This window comes from Perissodus microlepis, chromosome 6 (genome assembly GCF_051167445.1).
Source record: "Perissodus microlepis isolate ML-2025 ecotype Zambia chromosome 6, ASM5116744v1, whole genome shotgun sequence".
NCBI classification, from domain to species: Eukaryota; Metazoa; Chordata; class Actinopteri; order Cichliformes; family Cichlidae; genus Perissodus; species Perissodus microlepis.
In genome coordinates, this window is record NC_140466.1 from 29,427,363 (window position 1) to 29,445,975 (window position 18,613).

The 18,613-nt window shown below is 39.6% G+C and overlaps 1 pseudogene across 1 annotated transcript; it reads right to left on the reverse strand.

Annotated features, from left to right (window-relative positions):
* Positions 1-706: 706 nt before the first annotated feature.
* Positions 707-17,810, reverse strand: LOC146385893 (microfibril-associated glycoprotein 4-like; annotated as a pseudogene). Its single transcript, XR_014800420.1, has 5 exons — positions 17,742-17,810; positions 2,723-2,977; positions 2,293-2,389; positions 1,955-2,146; positions 707-1,476 (listed from the first exon to the last, which is right to left on the reverse strand). The product of XR_014800420.1 is annotated as a microfibril-associated glycoprotein 4-like (transcript).
* Positions 17,811-18,613: the final 803 nt, after the last annotated feature.

Genomic DNA, 18,613 nt, shown 5'->3' on the forward strand with positions numbered 1-18,613 from the left:
GTTACATCCAGGTATGCTTTCACTGCATTGGCAGTCAGTTTGGGATCACTGTCATGATGAAAGTGAGGCATTTGCCATTCAGATGCTTTCTAAATAATATTGCTTAATGGACCAAAACCTGACGGTACTTATCTGAGTTCATAATTCCATCAATTTTGGAGATCTCTCTAATACCACAGGCTGAAATTTCGCCCTAAACCATGACAGAGCGTCCACCATGTTTAACAGATGTCTACCTCTCTCCCAAACTTCCCCGTTTGTCCCCAAAATTTTTAACTTTGATTTGTAACTCCATAGGGCAATTTACACTTGGGAATATTAATAAATATTGCTAATATAATATTTAATACCTGTCTAACTGGGTTATCTTTGGCAGATTCAACTAAAAATTGGGAACATATAATGTGCTTCGTGAGAGGCCGCTACTAATAGTAAGTAAATGAAAATGGTCAAGTACAAGGTATGGACTTTAAATGAGTGTGAAAACAGCAAATATCAAAATAAGAATTAAAAAACCATCAGAAAGCTATCGACGAACATGCTAGCATTATCCCTGTTAGCTAGTTAGCCAGATGAAATTAGCTTTAAGCTCAAAGCTCTGCTGCCCCTGATGTTAGTCTCCTGGCAAGCATGTAGACTCTTTGAAAAATGACAGAAGTCAAGAACAGAGATGGTTAAAAAAAACACCATTTATTATATTTATGAAAGAGCTAGCACAATGAAAATGCCTTTCACCTTTTCCAGTAGCATATCATACAGTTTCTAATAGGAGCTGAATGGCACCTCCTTCTCCTCCTCCTACTAACTGCAACTTTTAAACTTAGTCTACTCTATCTTAGAGGATAGAGAGAAAGTATCAGTCCTGTAGCGCTAGTATCGATCAGATGCCATTACCAGTGTTAGTATCAATACTACTGATATTTGGGTCGATATGTTATTAAATAACATAATATTGTAATAAGAAATTTCAAAAGTAGATGTATGCAGATTTAAACTATTATTACAGTTTGTATTTTTGAAACAAGGCACTAAACTAAAAAAAAAAGGAAATAAATGGGTGCTTTAACTGTTTCTTTATTGCTTGTAAATTAAATTCAGCAAGAACAACTTGGGTGTCAGAGATGGTGTCCCCACACATCCCAGCTCTTCTCGTGCGATGGAGGGTGGGTACTATCATAATCTTGTTTATCTTTAGAAAATCAGGTTAATTTCTGCATGAACACTTAGGTCTTAATCGAATTTTCATGGCAATGGTCTTGAGGGAGTAGTTCCAGCCCTTCCATGTTTGCCAAATAACGTGGACGTTATCATACTCAATGGCTCCATGAGGCGCATACATGCCGTTTGGGTTAGTGATGTGACACTGTTTGTACCAGAACCCACCCAAATAATGCTGAGCGCAGTTTTTATCCCACAGATCCTGATCTTTGTCGTATGTGGTGAACTTCATGGAGTTGTGTTCAGATAAACTGTCCCCTAGAAGAAGAAAACAGGGAAAATGTGAGTGCAGTCAAGACTAAGAAGGTTCTATGGTCTTTTTTTACTTTTCTCACACGGGTTTGTATTTGTTATTTGGCTTTTTGTGTTTGACAGAAGTAGTTAATTTACTTGGAGATAATATGTAGAGGAAAATAGTTTGGAACTTTTCCTCAGCCTTTATTTTCAGCAGTTAATTCCTAATTATTATCTTAACAATTGTCTCTTTAGCAGTTTTTCCTTTCAAAGGAAGAGAATGACTCTTTACAGACCAAATACTGCACTTTGCAAACCATTAAGATAAAAAAAAAAAAAAAACATTATTCAAATTAATAAGATACACTGGCATATCTCTTTAATGGGATTTTTCCACTTAAACAAAATTTTAAAAATCAATATGTTCTTTCATTATTATAATTTTATTTTTGGCCAGGTTTAAAAATGATCCACAGTCTCTTGTGCCCGACACATTCCTCACCTGCTGCACCGCCAGTGAAGCTGCCCAGGTGAAGCTGATACCCAACAGTCTCAGACTCAATTGAGAATGAGGAGTACTGTGCGGACCTCCTTTCTCCGTTCCAGTCCTCCATGTTGACCCGCAGCTCGTTCTCTTTCCTCATAGTCAGCAGGAAGATGTTTTCCAGACCAGGAAAGACACACACACACAGCTCTGTTTCACTTTGCACCATGCACCAGCATCCTATTTCTGACACTGTTTCTTTCCCAGGCGCCATCATTTCATCTCGCCACACCAAGTTTAGATTAAAAGCAGCACAAGCGCCTTGTATTTAATGCACTTCTCCTTCCTGCACTCACCCAGCCAATATTCTCCAGCCACATTCCCAAACCCTGTCTTATAGTGCCTCCAGGGCCTGAAGAAGCTTTCAGTCCCATCGATCCTCCTCTGAAATACCTGAGAGGGTATTACGAAACAAACTGAGACCTTTAATGTTTACTAACATTAAATGCTATATATTTATCTAACATTATTAATTGGTCACATCTGCATTCTCCACTGATGCCAAAAACATATATCATAATTAAAGATGTAATTTTTCATTTTTGCCCAGGTGCCACCACTCCAGAGGGTTTCATGAAATTCAGCTTGGTATTTTTGTGCTGACAAACAGACATGTTTGTCAGCACAAAAATACATGTTTTATTCTGCAGCACGGTGACACCCCCCCACCCCACCCCAAAACTTTGGCATTTATTTGAAAATATGATGATAGGATTTGATACTGACAGTCCATCTCCCTCCATCAGTGTCCATGTCGCAGTAGACATGCAGGGGAGTAGTGGGACCTCCTGGGTAGATTTTGTAGACTCCACTGGAGCTTGTGTTGTCATTGCGATATATGTCATCACAGTCAATAGGAAGGTAAAACTGGGAGCTGGAGTGGACTGAGGCCACAAGAACGAGCAGAGCTACGAGGAATGTCTCTTAGAGGAGAGGAAAGAGATTATAGCACCTCCAGTATCTACACTGGTTTCCTGTACCCTAGAAAAATGTTTGTCTTATTTATGACGGAAAATCATGCAGATATTTTGTTCTTTTGGTCGCCTCTTAAAAATACTTCAATATAACAAAATTTATTTATAGAACATAATCTTTGTTTTCAGTTCACAATGTCTCTGATACAGAAGTGGATGTAACAAAGTACAATTACTTTGTAACAAAGTATAATTACTTTGTTACTGTACTTAAGTAGAATTTTCAGGTATCTGTACTTTATAATTACATTTTCAAAGCAGGCTCCTTACCTGTAGTTCACATGTATTATTTATAACATTTACTCTCAGAGGTTAAAGTGGGCTGGAACGGGTGTAAGTTGTGATCGCAGTATTTTAGTGTAGAGCTAGCGCTACCGAAGAGGAGCGAGCAGTAACACTTTTTAAGTGTCAGGTAATTTCAAACGTTTCTATCAGCTCAACAAAGATCAGCAAACTGTTAGTGTGTGCTGTTTGCTGCACAGTGTGCTGTTAGCTAAAGTCCAGCTGCTGTATTTTTTCATTTTTCTGTTTGGATATGGAAGCAACGTCACCATCTACAATGTAGACAACATAAAAAAAGTCAATTAAAAAAATTGAAAAAATAAAAAAATTGAAAAAATAAAAAATAAAAAATAAAAAACATAACAGATGAAAGATGAGTGTATTCGTCAAAATTAGTATTTAGATTGGAAAAACATTTGTATTCTCATGTATTTATATTATTTCATTATTATATTAATATACAGAAATATCTCCAGAGCTACCATTCAGTTACCTTTGCATAACAATAAGAATAGAATTGTCCTTCAAAGAGTTACTTTTTGCTGTCTTACTTTGAATATATTTCAGAGTCTGTACTTTTTCACTTGTACCTGAGAAAAGAAGTTCCTTCAGTACTTACCAGCTTTTACTGGTATATTTTTTTTTAACACATGTACCTGTACTTCTACTTGAGTAAGCAATGTGTGTAATTTTGCCACCTCTGCTCTGATACCACTAGTATCCAGCAGTGATGACATTTGGGGTTTCCCTGCAGGATGACTCTGATGTTTGCCATAAAGTTTTGCAATTATTTGTGTAACTTCTCTGGACAACAGGGTGTTACACGGGCTCAGTGAAGCAAAATCTATTTTATTCCCCCACATTTGTTCTGTGCATGCGTCACAGAGAGTGAGGTCACAGGTCAGGCGTCTGTAAACTGATGACACGTTGTCAGCGGAACTGGGTGTGCCTGCTAATGGTTAACTAAAAATATCAGGTAACAGGATAAAGTCAACAGTGAGAAAGAGATTACAGGCAGCACACGTAGGTTATCTGTTAGGATGAGGTAGTCTGGCATTTTTGTTGATGTCTGCAGCCTTCAACCCCAACACCCCCCCCCCCCCTTTAATCCTCTTTTAAACTGAAACTGAGCTTATTTAGCAGATTATACCAAACCTGAGAGAAAATAATATATTTGTATTTTTTCTGGAGTCTGTTTAAACTGAACGTGTCTAATAAACAGTACAGTTCTGTTATTTATATATTTGTACAATTACTTGAACAATTTTCGCACAAGTCAATTAACCATACATCAATAACCTGTCAAACGCAGAATATACCATATCATATCATCATATCATTTTAAATTTAAAGTTTTTTTGTGCATGTGTATAATGTGTAGCTTGCATTATTCTTACCTGCATCATCATAATGTGGAGGTGGGTCTCCTGTTCAGGTCAATCTATGGTAAAAGATCTCAGAGGGACAGTTTTAAATAGTCCAAGCAGGGTCTGTCTGTGGAGTCATGTGACATGAGCGTTTGTCTTTAGACACCCACAGTCTGATAAAATATACTGGTCAATTATTGTTACATACATATCTAACTCTGATTTATTTTTCTTTTTTAATGAGACAAACCAAAACATTCTGGGTAGCACTTTTGTTTCAGCACAGCACAATTGTAACAAAGTGGTAATAGCACGGTAACAAGTTAGAATCAAGAAGGAGATAATGTGGAAATTTCTAAATTATTAATTAATTATCAGTAATAACATGGTAGGAACAGTGATTACAGTTGACTCCACTGAAATGTGGCCAGAAACTGGGGGTGATAATGTGAAAATAAAGATTTGGTAACAAGGCAAAACCAGTGAGTAATAGTAGCAACAATGCTGATGTTTTAGTATACTTGGATAGTATTACTATACTATAGTGCTTAAATTAATCCTACCTTTGGCTCCCAGCATTCTGCTTTGCTTTAAAGAAAAAATATAAATATTAGGTTTAATACTCTGAATTATTAAACAGATATTTGACATTACCAAATCAATATTCTGAAATGTGTCCCTTATACTATGAAGACGTTACTAAGACCATTTGAAAATGTAGGAAGATAAAAATCCAAGGATTTTTACTGAATTTTGACTCTTTGCCCTGAAGATGCCCAGAGAGCTTTCTCTTTTACTCGCTGAAGGAAAAAACTCTTTTTATAGTGTAATTTGAAAAAATCAAATCAAACAGGCATCCAATCAGCCTTGTGTAAAGTCTTTTAGCAATCAAAGCTACAAAGGAAGAAGGTTATTTATAAGTGAAAAATGGTTGTAAAACCCCGTGATGACAAACCTTCACTGTGCAGGCAAACAAAGGCAGAGGAATACGTTACAATCCTAGTTTTTCTACAGGCTATACTGCTGACTATAGAAGCTTGCTTCTGCCACTGGAAAAAAATGCTGCCCTTGAAAAATTAGATTTTGCCATTTTCAGTTGCTTTTTCAGCACTGAGAGCTTGTAAGTAAAAGTTTGGGGAAACCTAACTCAAACTTTTAAGACACTAACATGAGTTTTCTTAATTGACTTCTGAATGCAAAGCAAATTTTCACCTCTGTGAAATTAAAAGTTAAGTTTTTACCAAGTGTTAATGTGAAAGTAACTAAGATTAGTGAGAAACAAAAAACAAAGTCACATTAGCTTTGTAGGAAACAGTTCCATCACTTTGGGATAAGATTTATTATCTATATTATTTAACTAAAATATGTGAGTTCTGCTTTGTTAATAGCTTGAATTTTACTTTTCACTTAAAAAAAAAGTGCCCTGAACTTCAGGTTCAGGGCACTTTTCATTAAATTTTGAAACGGTCTGGCTCCTGCCTACCTGGCACATCTTCTGCACATATCTCTTGGCTCCTCTGACTGGTCATTTCTTGTTGTGAAGACTGAAGCACCCACGGGACGAGCGTTTCCTGTTGTGGTTACAAATAATGGAATGAACTGCCTCTCTATATTAAGCTGGCTCCTACACTTGAGATTTTAAAATCCCTTTTGAAAACAAACATGTTCTCCACGGGATTAGTACCAGAGTTAGCTTCTACTCAGTTTTTTGACACTTAATAATCTTTTTTTCAGACTTTTTTAGTTTTATTTATTCTAAATTGCTCTAAAAATAAACTTGATTTGGACTGGATGCGCTGGCTCTTCTGTTGGACTCTTCTTTTCTCGACTGTGATCTGTGCACAGCTTGACATTTGAGTCAAGCTGTGAGTTGATGAGTTGAGTTGATGTTTAGCGATGTTGTTGGATCTTGGGTATTTCATAAACAGTAGTGTGTCACATGTGGCTCAGCAGAGCATTGCTCATTAGTTTTATGTTTTAATTGACTAAAGGAAAAGGATCACAGACACAGGGACCTAATTTATTTTCCTTTGCAGAATTTCACGAGTAATTAAATCAATCTCAAACTGTTGAAACTTTTTCCTTCAGTTGTAAATCTGCTCCCTTCTTTTCTCTTCGCTGGCAAGGCGTTTCACTTCTGCCAAGCTCATCAGCAGGCTTCCAGGAGGATTGGGATCTACCTGAAGGACCTGGCAGCCGTTGATTTCCTCTGCGTCTGTTTCCTTATGTATAATACCAGTTATGCCAACAGCTCTGTCGCTATCCCCATATTCGACTGTAGCTTTGGCGCCTCGGCCTTCCTCCTCATCAAGGTGCTAGCATGGTGTTCCTGGTCTGCATCCTTGCTTACAGGTAGGCAGCAGTGTCACACTGTGTAAGTGTAAATGGTTTGTACTGGTCTGGGATTTTCCCTTCATATAAATAAAAAATAAAAATTAATAAATAAATAAAATCCACATGATGAAAATGATCAAATAAACACACTTGATCAAATTCCATGTTATTATTAAGGTTTCTCAAGATTGTCAGCCTTTTTGGAATTCACATCCTGCTGACAGCGCAGGGCGCGCACATCATCCAAAGAGGCAAACCTGGCAACCTTTGATCCCCAATGTCATGATCTGAAGTCAGCTCACCCAGTTCTGCAAAATCTTAACATATTACCTTCCAGTATATCCCAGTCTCCCTGATCTGCTCCCCGAAGCAGTGACTGGTCACACAGAAACACCTGGTGCTTTATATACAGAATATCTACAGAACATCTGTCTCATCTACTTCACTGTCTGCAAGGTTTTCAGGATCCAGTTCAACCTGAGAATAATTTGTATCACTATATCCTCCAATCATACAATTCAAAATATATAAATCATCCATTCGTTTTCTTCTGCTCGTCTAATTCAAGTTTGCAATGGGGCTGGAGCCTATTCCAGCTGTCATAGGGAGAAAGGCTAGTTACACCATGGTTTTAACAGCTGTTCAGTCTAATACAAGGCTAACACACAAAGAGAAAGACAATCATTCACTCTCACATTCATACCAGTTAGCTAAAAATGCATGTCTGTGGTAATATGGTAAAGAAATGTAATTTTTAAATGTATTATCAAACTTATCAACGTCATACCATAAACATTTATACATTATTCTTTCATTTACAATATTGTGGTTTCAAATACAGATAATGTAGTAATGCTAATAAATATCTATTTATTTATAATAGTAAAGTAAAACAAATTAACTGCTTATAAAACAAAACAGCTTAACATTACATTAACAAACATTTCTAAAATATTTGGAGGAAACAGGATGTTAAAATTTCATGTAATATATTTCATGTAATGTACAGTAGTAAATGTGAATATTAGTATTCCTCACATAGTCTTGTTATAGTGACAAAAATGTAAATGTAGCAACCATCCATAAAGACATCCATGCATCCAATGGATGGAATAGTGGATCTAATAACTGATTATATGTAAAAAAAAATGTTGGGCATATAATGTAACAGTGTGTCATGTTGTCACGTTTACTGACTGATTTTACAGTCCTGTTTCCCTGGCAACATTCCTAATTTTCTGACCAAAATCGACTGCAGTGGAACTGAAACTGTTACATCACTCGTAGGATGTACAGCAGCAGGTGTGGTGAATAAAGGGATCGATATTGTCTTATACTGTACAAATGCCAGTGCTTTCTGGATGTGGCTCCTTTTTATTTGATTGCCTGCACAGTTCAAACACTGGAGTTGTGATCCAGCTTTGTCTGTTTTGTGGTGCTTGGGTTACTAGACAGCTAGCTGCTCTCTCTTTTTTCCTTCCGATCTGCCTACCAGAGGAAGTCGGGTCAGCGGTGGCTTGACATTAACGACACAGTTATTGATGGCTAATCTCAAACACAGAGACGCAATCAAACCCAGGGCCTTGTGAATGATGTTCCAAGAAAAGGTCAATGAAAAAGTGGATTCTTTCTGCTGTTCTCACATGTCTCTCTGTCTTTCTTTCATTTTATCTCAGTCTTGCTGCGGGGCTTCTGGTGGTGTATTGGCTCAGAGAAAAGGGGTGGGGATGAGGGGTCGGTAGAGAGGCTGCTATTTTCCTGCCAGGTTTTGTTCATTTCGACAAATAATCCATGTTAATAAATGGCCCTTGAGGATGTCAAATGCAGCTGGAGGAAAAGGGGAGATAGAAAGGAAGGAAGAAAAGGAGTGTTTGTGTTAAATTAAGAGTGTTCACATATTGTCCAAAATGTTGTATCCAGCTAGGGATATTGGTTGAAAGTGCACCTACAGGAGCCTTTAAGTTTGAGCTCCACAAGATTTTGAGGGATTCCCATTACCTGGTTGCTCTTTGAGTAACTGTTGTAGTTTATACAGAGGCATGTTTCAGATGGAGCACAAACAGTATTTCCTTGTTGCTGTTTAGTAAGCAACTTAAGTAAGCTACTGTGAGCAAACAAGTTCTTTATTTCCATTCTTAGTTGATAACGCAACACTTTTCCAGGTTTAACCCAGTGAGATCCAAGTCATCACTGATGACCCCAACCTGTACTTTCAGAATACATACAATGCTTAAAAGAAATTTATCACACCACCACCTAAAGTAAGGTTTAAGCCAGCATTGGTAATTCAGTTTAATTTATGTTTATATAATGGTTAATCATCTAGTTTGTTCAAGCTATTAAATCTAAATGCTAAAACTGTTGCTGTCCAAAAGCAGAAAAAATAGTAAAGTAAATTATTATTATTTTGATTGAGATGACAAATTATAGTTATTTACTTACTGGAGAGGAAAAATCATTTCAGTGATTGGATGTTATGCTTGATTAGTTTCTGTTAGTCCAGTGTGGCGGCTCAGATTTGAGCATAAAAATGTGAGTTCTGTGAATATTCCATAATTTTTAGTTTTAAACAAGTTTTTGACAGATTTCTAAAATATTTGTGTTTTCCTGTTTTTCGGTTTTTCAAAGTCTCGAGAGTTACCGGAACATGACCATAATTCTCAGTTAAACACTTCAGAAAGTTATATCCATAGACAGTATTAGCCAACGCTCAGACGTTTTGTGATGTATCTGTCCAAAATTACAGATCCTAAATCATTGTGATGGCACGAAAGACCAGTGAAAATATCAGCTTTCATCTTTAATAGTTGTTGAGATATTCATGTTCAAACGTTGCCACAGATATCAAAGTGTAAAAAATTATTTGCAAGTGGGTCAAAGGATCATTTTTCAGAAATATATATTTTGAAAACTATTTGATATATGAAGCTAAAATTTCACAGGACTCTTTGTATATGTTCAGACCTTATACCATATTGCAAATTGAAGATATTTGAGCTGAAAATGTCCTAAAAATTGGCTGCATAAGATGGAATTACCCACATATCAAAAACCCTTTTAAAAACGTATCTCAAAATAGTCCAGCTTGTCCAAAAAAACCCAACAAAACAAACAAAAAACACACATGTAAGGGTTGTTATCACTCAGGATGACTTAGCTCTGTGATAAAAAGGTAAAAAAGTAGTGCAAATATGGTAAGCAACCTGCCTTTTGTCACTGTTAATGTTTTAAATGTTCTATATCAATGTTAGTTATGTTTTATGTCCTATGATGATTTATGTTGATTTTGCAGACAGTATAATAAAAAAAATCCTTATGTTGATCCCTTTTTCTATAACTGGGCCTCTTTTTTTAGCATCAGAAAACACACTTGAGGCAGCTGCAGTAGTATAGTGTGGTTGGGGTTAATCAACAGCACACTTCCAGGTATTTCCAGGAGTTCCAGGTACCTCCAGGAAGTACCTGGACCCTGCATGTAGTCTCACCTCCTAAGCAATGCTGATATTCAGGTCTAGGAATTCATTCTCAGAGCTAATGATCTGATGATGGCTGCACTTTACATTTTAACTTTAGTGGCCAAAACCCATTACCTTATAAAACTGTCATGGTGGAATGTCGAGCAAGCAGCTGCTTAATTATGCATTCAGTAGATGTGGAGCAGCATTACAATTCATCTGGAGTTTCAAGCCTGCAGATCAATACAAATTCTCTTTTTTACTTCTGTTTTTAAACTCTGTCAACTTTTAATGGTAATATCTGAATATAGACCGACTTAATGCTCCAATACGTTCACCAGCTAGTCTTTGACTGTGTTAGCTGGGCAGGTAATATACATGTAGCTTACAACTGAAGATGCAAATGAGTGAAATTGGAGGCAGCAATGTGACTGAAACATGCCATTCACACAGATAACTCCACTCTAAGTAAACATATGCAGCACTAAGTGTTGTGTTAACAAATGTGACAAAAATGAGCAAAATTCAAAATGAAGACACATTTCCTGTATGCTTTTTGAGTTATTTTGACACACAGTGTTGTTTCAGGTATATTTTTGTGCAAGTTTTTGTGCCAGCAAACTAAATTTACTATACACTTTTAGTGTTATTTAACTGCAGTGACCTTGGTGCTTTTCCAAGTGTACACCACTGTATTGTATTATACAGTACTTCTTTATTCTTTCTAAGTCACACTCGAGTCCTCTTTTGCTTGAGTCCACCCATAACTCATCTGTGTGAAATCACGTTATATCAAGTTCCTTGACCTTGTTTAAGAAGTGATCCTTAAAAAGCTGTAAAATGACAAAGTGAGCTGCAGAGGCTGTCCCTCAGGTCTGCAGTGGCAAAAGCAGTGACTGATGCCAGTGTAAATGCTCGGGCTCTAAAGTACTGTATTTGTTATGGGTGCATAATGTGGTCTCTGATGTTTGTGTGGCAGAGAGTGTGTGTGCGGACGTGTGTGGATGTGGGGACATCAACACTCTGGCTGAATAACTACATGTAGTCAGCCAGTCAGTGTTCGTTTGCAGAGCGGTCACTTGAACACTAACTAAGCTGCACCCCTGTGGGAAATGTAAGCACACAGGATTTGCCACGGAAGCTGTGATTTTGTCTTCGCTCAAGAAAAAAACAAGTTAAATAATGTGCAAAAGGCCAAGGAAACAAACAAGTGAGAAAGTGCATGAAAACAGTTTAAACACATTAAAACACTGGCGATATCTGACAGTATTTTACTGTGTTTAATGGGACAAATTGTGTATCTCAACGTGTATTTGTGTCTACATAATGCCACACATGTCGTCCTACATTTAAAGCATGTTGAACTCTTGTAGCTCCTTCTGTGCTGAGGGGAAAGGAGGTGATATGTTCGAGTGTTCGATCACTGCATTACGAATAGGCACCTCTCAATGTTGACGAAACATTACCACGAGCACTATCACGTGTATGATAATGACATAATAAGAAACCCTGAGTGCAGGGTTTCTCTGAACCACTGGATGGCACTGCTCCTCCTCCCACAGTTTCATTTCACCCACCACTCCCTCCCACCATGTAGTCTGTTTCTCTCTCTCTCCCTCTCTCTCTTGCCCTTTCCTTGCGTCTCCTTATCTTGTGTAGGAGGAAGATTAGAATCGCCAGAGAGCACAACGAGGATTACCAGATCAATATCGGGGACAATCTTTCTCTCCCATCTCTTTTACATGGTCTATCCCTCCGTTTCCTTCTCCTCTCAGGCTCTGTCACTCACTCGCGCTCTGTGGTTAATTCCTATTTTCACCCTCTGCCCTTCAAGTCACTCATTGCTTCTGGGTGAGAGAGAGAGGCAGAGAGAGATAGAAGGAGAGAGGGATAGCAGGGGGTTGGGGGGTGAGGATGGGGGGAGCACCGATAATAAAGGAGACAGATACAGCTGAGTGAGATGGGGACAGAGATGAGAGATTTAGTTTCCTTTCACTCCACGGATGCTATTGATCCACTCTAACCTGCTTGCACACACACTCATAATGGGCAGCACTCTTAATTCATTACACAATGCTAAACAGGCTGAGCTGAGGCTCGGTGAGGCAGCATATAACCCATTTTATACACAGATAGGTGAGTGGCGCTGATGAAAAACACCTAAAGGTATTTTTCTGTCCTCTCAGACCGACTTGGGGCCTGAAGGAGGGGAGAGGAAAACGGAGAGGAGAGACGGAAAAGTCGGAAATAAACGCACAGGTGCACAGATCCATACAGGTTTAAAATAACAAGTAGAACGGAGGAACCTTGTTTGTCCACTTCCAGGGTACACGGAGAGGTGGTAAATGAAATCCCATGAAAAGGAGATTAGTCAATAGACTCAGGTAAACACTTATAGATATAGTGCAGCGCGTGTATGTGTGTATGTCGTGGGGAGGGCGGTGGGGTTGGGGGACTCATCTTTTATGTATGAGTGTTTGTTTAGCTGCACTTGCAGCTGTGCCTGGGTTGCTTCCCATTCTCGGTCAGACACGACTTTCTCTTGCCATAATTAAACACAGTGCTCCATTTAAAACTGTCTGACTGTCAACACGCAATGTTTACATTATAAAATGTCCCAACAATACATTCACAAACAGAGGAACATGACATTTGGTGAAATGACAGTAAAAAAAAACAACAAACAGGAAATTATCTCATTACTTTTGCTGGGGCTCAGAGTTAATCGCATGAATGGACTTGCACACTTGTCTGTTTGCTTGCGTGTTTGCACATGGGTTTGCATGTGTGAACACTGTGTGTGTGTGTGTGTGTGTGTGTGTGAGACCAGCTTGCATCTCAGTTGGGCACAGGAAATGGGTGTCTGTTTGGGAACAGTTGATGGTGAACCACTCTGTCCCAGGCAGAACTATATACCAGGAGGTGACCAGCGAGCGCGCGTGCACACACACACACACACACACACACACACACACACACACACACACACACATACACACACACACACACACACACACACACACACACTTCCTTTCCTACTTGCATAATGAACCAAAGAAAGGTCTGTCTAAACTAATGGCCATATCAGCAAGTCCAAATAGTCAAAAAGACTGATGTGAGTCACACTCGCAGATCCACACACACAGACACAAATGAAATGTGGCTTTGCAGATGTGCATGTGTCTGTGCGTGTGTGAGAAACTCATTGATATGTGTGAGCAAAGCCGTGTTATTGGTTCCTACGGGCTCGTTTGGGGCTAATTAGAGAGAGTAATGAGATAAGAGGAGTGGGAGAGGGAGGCGATGCTCTGATGGATGTGGGGAAGGGGACGGCATCTCAATGAAGAGAGACTCTGTGGGAGGGAGAGAGATCAAATTAGAGGATGAAAGGGGAACAAGAGGCAAGGTAGTGAGGATGGAATAATGCAGGGAATCAATAATGTGGGCTGAGCGGGAACCTCGCCTGTAGTGGTTCAGTGAAGGGGAGGTCCCGGACAAAGGACACAGTATATTCCAGGAGCTCAGGGTTAAAGTTCAGTACCAGGTAATAAGTCAGAAAAGCAAACATTTCCTGCATCTGGTGATATACACACTGAAGTACCTGTCTGAAGACCGAGACCGAGAAAAAATAAAAAATAAAATAAAAACAAACAAATACAGCCAAGCGTTGAGTAGCTTATAGAACAGCTTTTAGTGGCAATAATTTGAAGTAATTGCTTTCTGTTATCTCTTTATCAGTTTCTGTGGAGGAATTCTGGCCCATCTTCTTTACATAAAGAAAATAAAAGAGACTGCGGTCATTTGTTTATGCACCGCTCTCTTCACATCACAGGGTTTCAGGTTGACGTCTGGACTTTGCCTGGGTCATTGCAACACCTTGATTCTTTTCTTTTTCAGCCATGCTGTTGTAGATTTGCTGCTGTATCTGGGATCGTAAACCTGCTGCATGACCCAATTACACCCACGTCTTACCTATCAGACAGATTTCATGGTCGACTCATTGACTGAAGCTTGTGCCCACGTTCTTTCGCTACAAAACAAATCACACCTCCACCACCGTGCTCTGCAGTTAGTATGAGGTGTTTGTGTTCATGAGCTGTGTTCGGTTTTCTTCTGTTACTTTCCATCCAAGTATGAACAAAGTGGATAATCTCATCTCTGCTGCAGAAATACTTTGCTTCTTCATTTTAAGTGGCTTAATATGAGGTGAGTCACTAATATGAGTACTGTGACAAAATAAAAATAAAGAGCTTGAGGACAGCAGAGTTTGTTTATAACAGACTTTCCCAAAGTGTGGGGCCCACCCCCTAGGGGGGGTGCAGAGCCATGGCAAGGGGGGCGCGGGATGAAAAGGGGGGGAAAAAACAAAACGCTTGGACACTGCTAGTACGGGCGCCTACAGAAACGCAAAGCAGGAGATGAAGCATCACTGAATATGTTTCCAAACCAACTTCATTCTAAGCCAAAGACTAGAAAATATGGTGAAGCATATCTTCCCTTTGGCTTCACCTGCACAAGTGCCGAGGTAGGTCTCCCCTGCAGAATTGCTTTTCCCTTCGTCGGGAGCAGCGCTGGGCTGTTTAAATCACGGACAAACAGTATCCCACATTCGTGATTTTTAGTTCACAAACACTTCTTGTAATGAGTAACTACTCCTGACATTTTGGAGATATACTATACTTTATACAGTAAAGTTACAGTGGGATACAAATAACATCAGGCTGATCCTGCCACAATTTGTTCCCCCGGTTCAAATCACGGACAAACAGTATCCCACAGCTGTTTATGTTTTTAAACCTATTTTACACAGAGAGGCATTTTTTGAAAAATGTATTGATAGCAATGTTGAATATTATTACACAGGAAAAAAACAACTACACGCAAAATAATCACATCGTGACGCCTCTGCCTTTGTAAATGGAGGGACAGTAACTGCGTGTAAAACCTGAGGATAGTCAGATTAACAGTAACAGTATTTCGTCTCTATCTGTCATTTTGCAATTCATCTCATGTAAACAATAACGTGGCGCACAGCGTGACGTGAAAAAAGGCACATACCTTTGATGTTGCATGACGAACTCTGTATTCCTCGTCCACACGTAAACGCAAAAAAGGAGTTTTAAAAAAATCTGCGTTTTCGGTGATTCCAAACGCCATTTACGTGTAGACGAAACAGCTGCGTTTTCAAAAATACCCATGTAGGTGTGGACGTAACATAAAAGAGTTAGTAGTTTATTTTATTACTACCTGTCATTTATTGCAGATTACTTGTATTTGCTTAATTGTTTACTAAATGTTTGAGGTGTGAAATAAACCGCAATGGAGCAAAATATGGGTGTGTGTGGTTGGAGGATGTGTGCGCGAACATTTTTCATGTGAGTGAAGTTGGCCCCCCCACCTTCTTCCAATCCAACAAAAGTGGTATCAAACGTTTGTGCTACGTTTGTGCTGCAAAAATTTTCGTTTGTGCTACTATCATTTTAAAGATATTAATAAAAATTTCTAGAGGTCATCAGAGGTCAACCAGCCCCCCCACATTAATTAAATCAAACAAAATGGGTGTCAATCAACTGTGCTACGTTTGTGCTGGTTTGTGCTGCAAAAATTGTCGTTTGTGCTGCTATCATTTTAAAGATGTCTGCTATCATTTTAAAGATATTAATAGAAATTTCTAGAGGTCATCAAAGGTCAACCAGCCCCCCCATATTAATGGAATCAAACAAAATTGGTGTCAATCAGTTGTGCTATGTTTGTGCTGGTTTGTGCTGCTAAAAGTGTCGTTTGTGCTGCTTCTGTTTTAAAGATATTAATGAAAATGTAAAGGTCAAAAGGTAAACCAGCCCCCCCACATTAGCCAAATCAAACAAAAGTGGTATCAAATGTTTGTGCTACGTTTGTGCTGCTTTGTGCTGCAAAAATTGTCGTTTGTGCTGCTATCATTTTAAAGATATTAATAGAAATTTCTAGAGGTAGATATTAATAGAAATTTCTAGAGGTCATCAAAGGTCAACCAGCCCCCCCATATTAATGGAATCAAACAAAATTGGTGTCAATCAGTTGTGCTATGTTTGTGCTGGTTTGTGCTGCTAAAATTGTCATTTGTGCTGCTTCTGTTTTAAAGATATTAATGAAAAGGTAAAGGTCAAAAGGTCAACCAGCCCCCCCACATTACCCAAATCAAACAAAATTGATGTCAAACGTTTGTGCTGGTTTGTGCTGCAAAATTTTTTGTTTGTGCTGCTAACATTTTAAAATTTTTAATAAAATAACGTCTTGATGCGTGCTTAATCATCTAGGTAAGTAAATCCCAAAAGGTTGATTCTGTTCATCTGGACATTTTCAGTTGGAGAAACGTTTCGTCACTCATCCAAGTGACTTCTTCAGTCTCAGCTGACTGCAGGATTTTCCCAACCTCACTCAATGTGAGTGAAATTGCCCCCCCTACCTTCTTCAAAACGAACAAAATTGATGTCAAACATTTGTCCTGCAAATTGTTTTGTTTGTGCAGGTTATGTTTCCCTAATTTTATAAACAGTACATGTACAGTGAGAGAGAGATGTTACATCTGTCTTCACTTGCATCCCAGTCATAGAAGCGTTGGAGGTAGTTCATAAGAGATTACAGGATCACCCCAACCTCAGCAACAGGACCACTCTCAGCACTGATCAGTTGTGTTTGCTTTTGGAACTGTGTCTTAATTCCACCTATTTTGCATAAGGGTCAGTACAGGCAGAAACCTAGGTGTGCCATGGGTTCCCACAGGCCCCTGGTCAAAGTCACCAAACCAGTTCGTAAGCAGGTACAGGTGTGGCCAGTAGGGTCCTCAGAGGCACTGCAAGACTGCTTTTCCAGCACAGGCTGCCACACACAACAACACCACAGAGTTTCAGGAATATACAGAAACTGTTACTGCCTACATCCCAAAATGCATTGATGATGTCACAGAGACCAGGTGTCACGGGTTGCTTAGAGGATCCACTTGCAGGACTCATGAGTAGCGTTTAAACAGAGACGGTTTATTTACAGATCTTCACCAAGTGTATGTACAGACAGTGCGGGGTTAGTGCTATATACAAGACGTGAGGGGCAGGGGTCCAGGGCTCCAGGGAAAATGGGGAAATCACACACGCACTCAGTTCAACCTCTCTCTTCTCCGCTAGCGACCAGTCACTCCTTCCACACTCCACACGGGGAAACACGGGGAATCTAGGAACAAAGAAACACTCGTTAAGTCTCTGAGACGGAGGCACAGGAAACTTGAGCTAGACGTGTACTGACTAGAGCCTTCACAACAATCCAGCGTTGAACAGTTGATCTCCTCCTTCTAATATACCAGCTGGTCTGATGAGGCCCAGGTGTTCCCAATCCAGGAAGGCGTGGACCGAGGGCGTGAAGCCGCCATGAGTTCCGCCCCTGCAAAACAGGGCAGAGAAGGAGAGAGGGGGGGAGAGAGGGAAAAAGAGAAGAGAAGGAGGGCTAGGAGTGGAGAGATTCTGATCAGCACCTTGCCGATCCTGCAGGTCGTGACACCAGGCCTATCACTGTCCGGGCCAATCAGAAACCATGGCTCACAGGTCAGGTTTAAATGCTCCTAAGGTTGAAAAATGCAAGCCTTCAGAGCCGGGAATTAGGTGAGCCAAAGAACAGCAAGGGCAAACCTGTCACGTGGCATCAGCTACAGCAAAGCTTCAGCGACAGCAGAGATACTTGGAGGCAGTGGCAAGGAATACAAACCATCACAGACTACAAGCCCACTCTGCAGACCATAGTGAACAAATCCCCAGACAGTGTATGGAGATCCCTTGCCAAAATCAGTACCGCCGTTCCCACATGCCTCAAAGCCTCCACCATCATTACTGTACCCAAGAAGTCATCTACCTCCTGCTTTAAGGACTACCGTCCTGTCAAACTCACCTCCATCATTATGAAGTGCTTTGAACGGTTAGTCATGCATCAAATCAAATTATCGCTTTCGTCAAAACGCTCAAGTGATGATGGAATTTCAACTGCCCCTTACTCAGCCCTCACACATCTCAACACTAGAGACTCATATGTCAGAGTGCTGTTCATAGACTTCAGTTCAGCATTCAACACCATCATTCCCCAGCAACTCATTCACAAACTGGATCTGCTGGGGATCAGCACCTTGCTGTATAACTGGCTGCTAGATTCCTTGACAAGAAGGCATCAGATAGTACGGGTCGA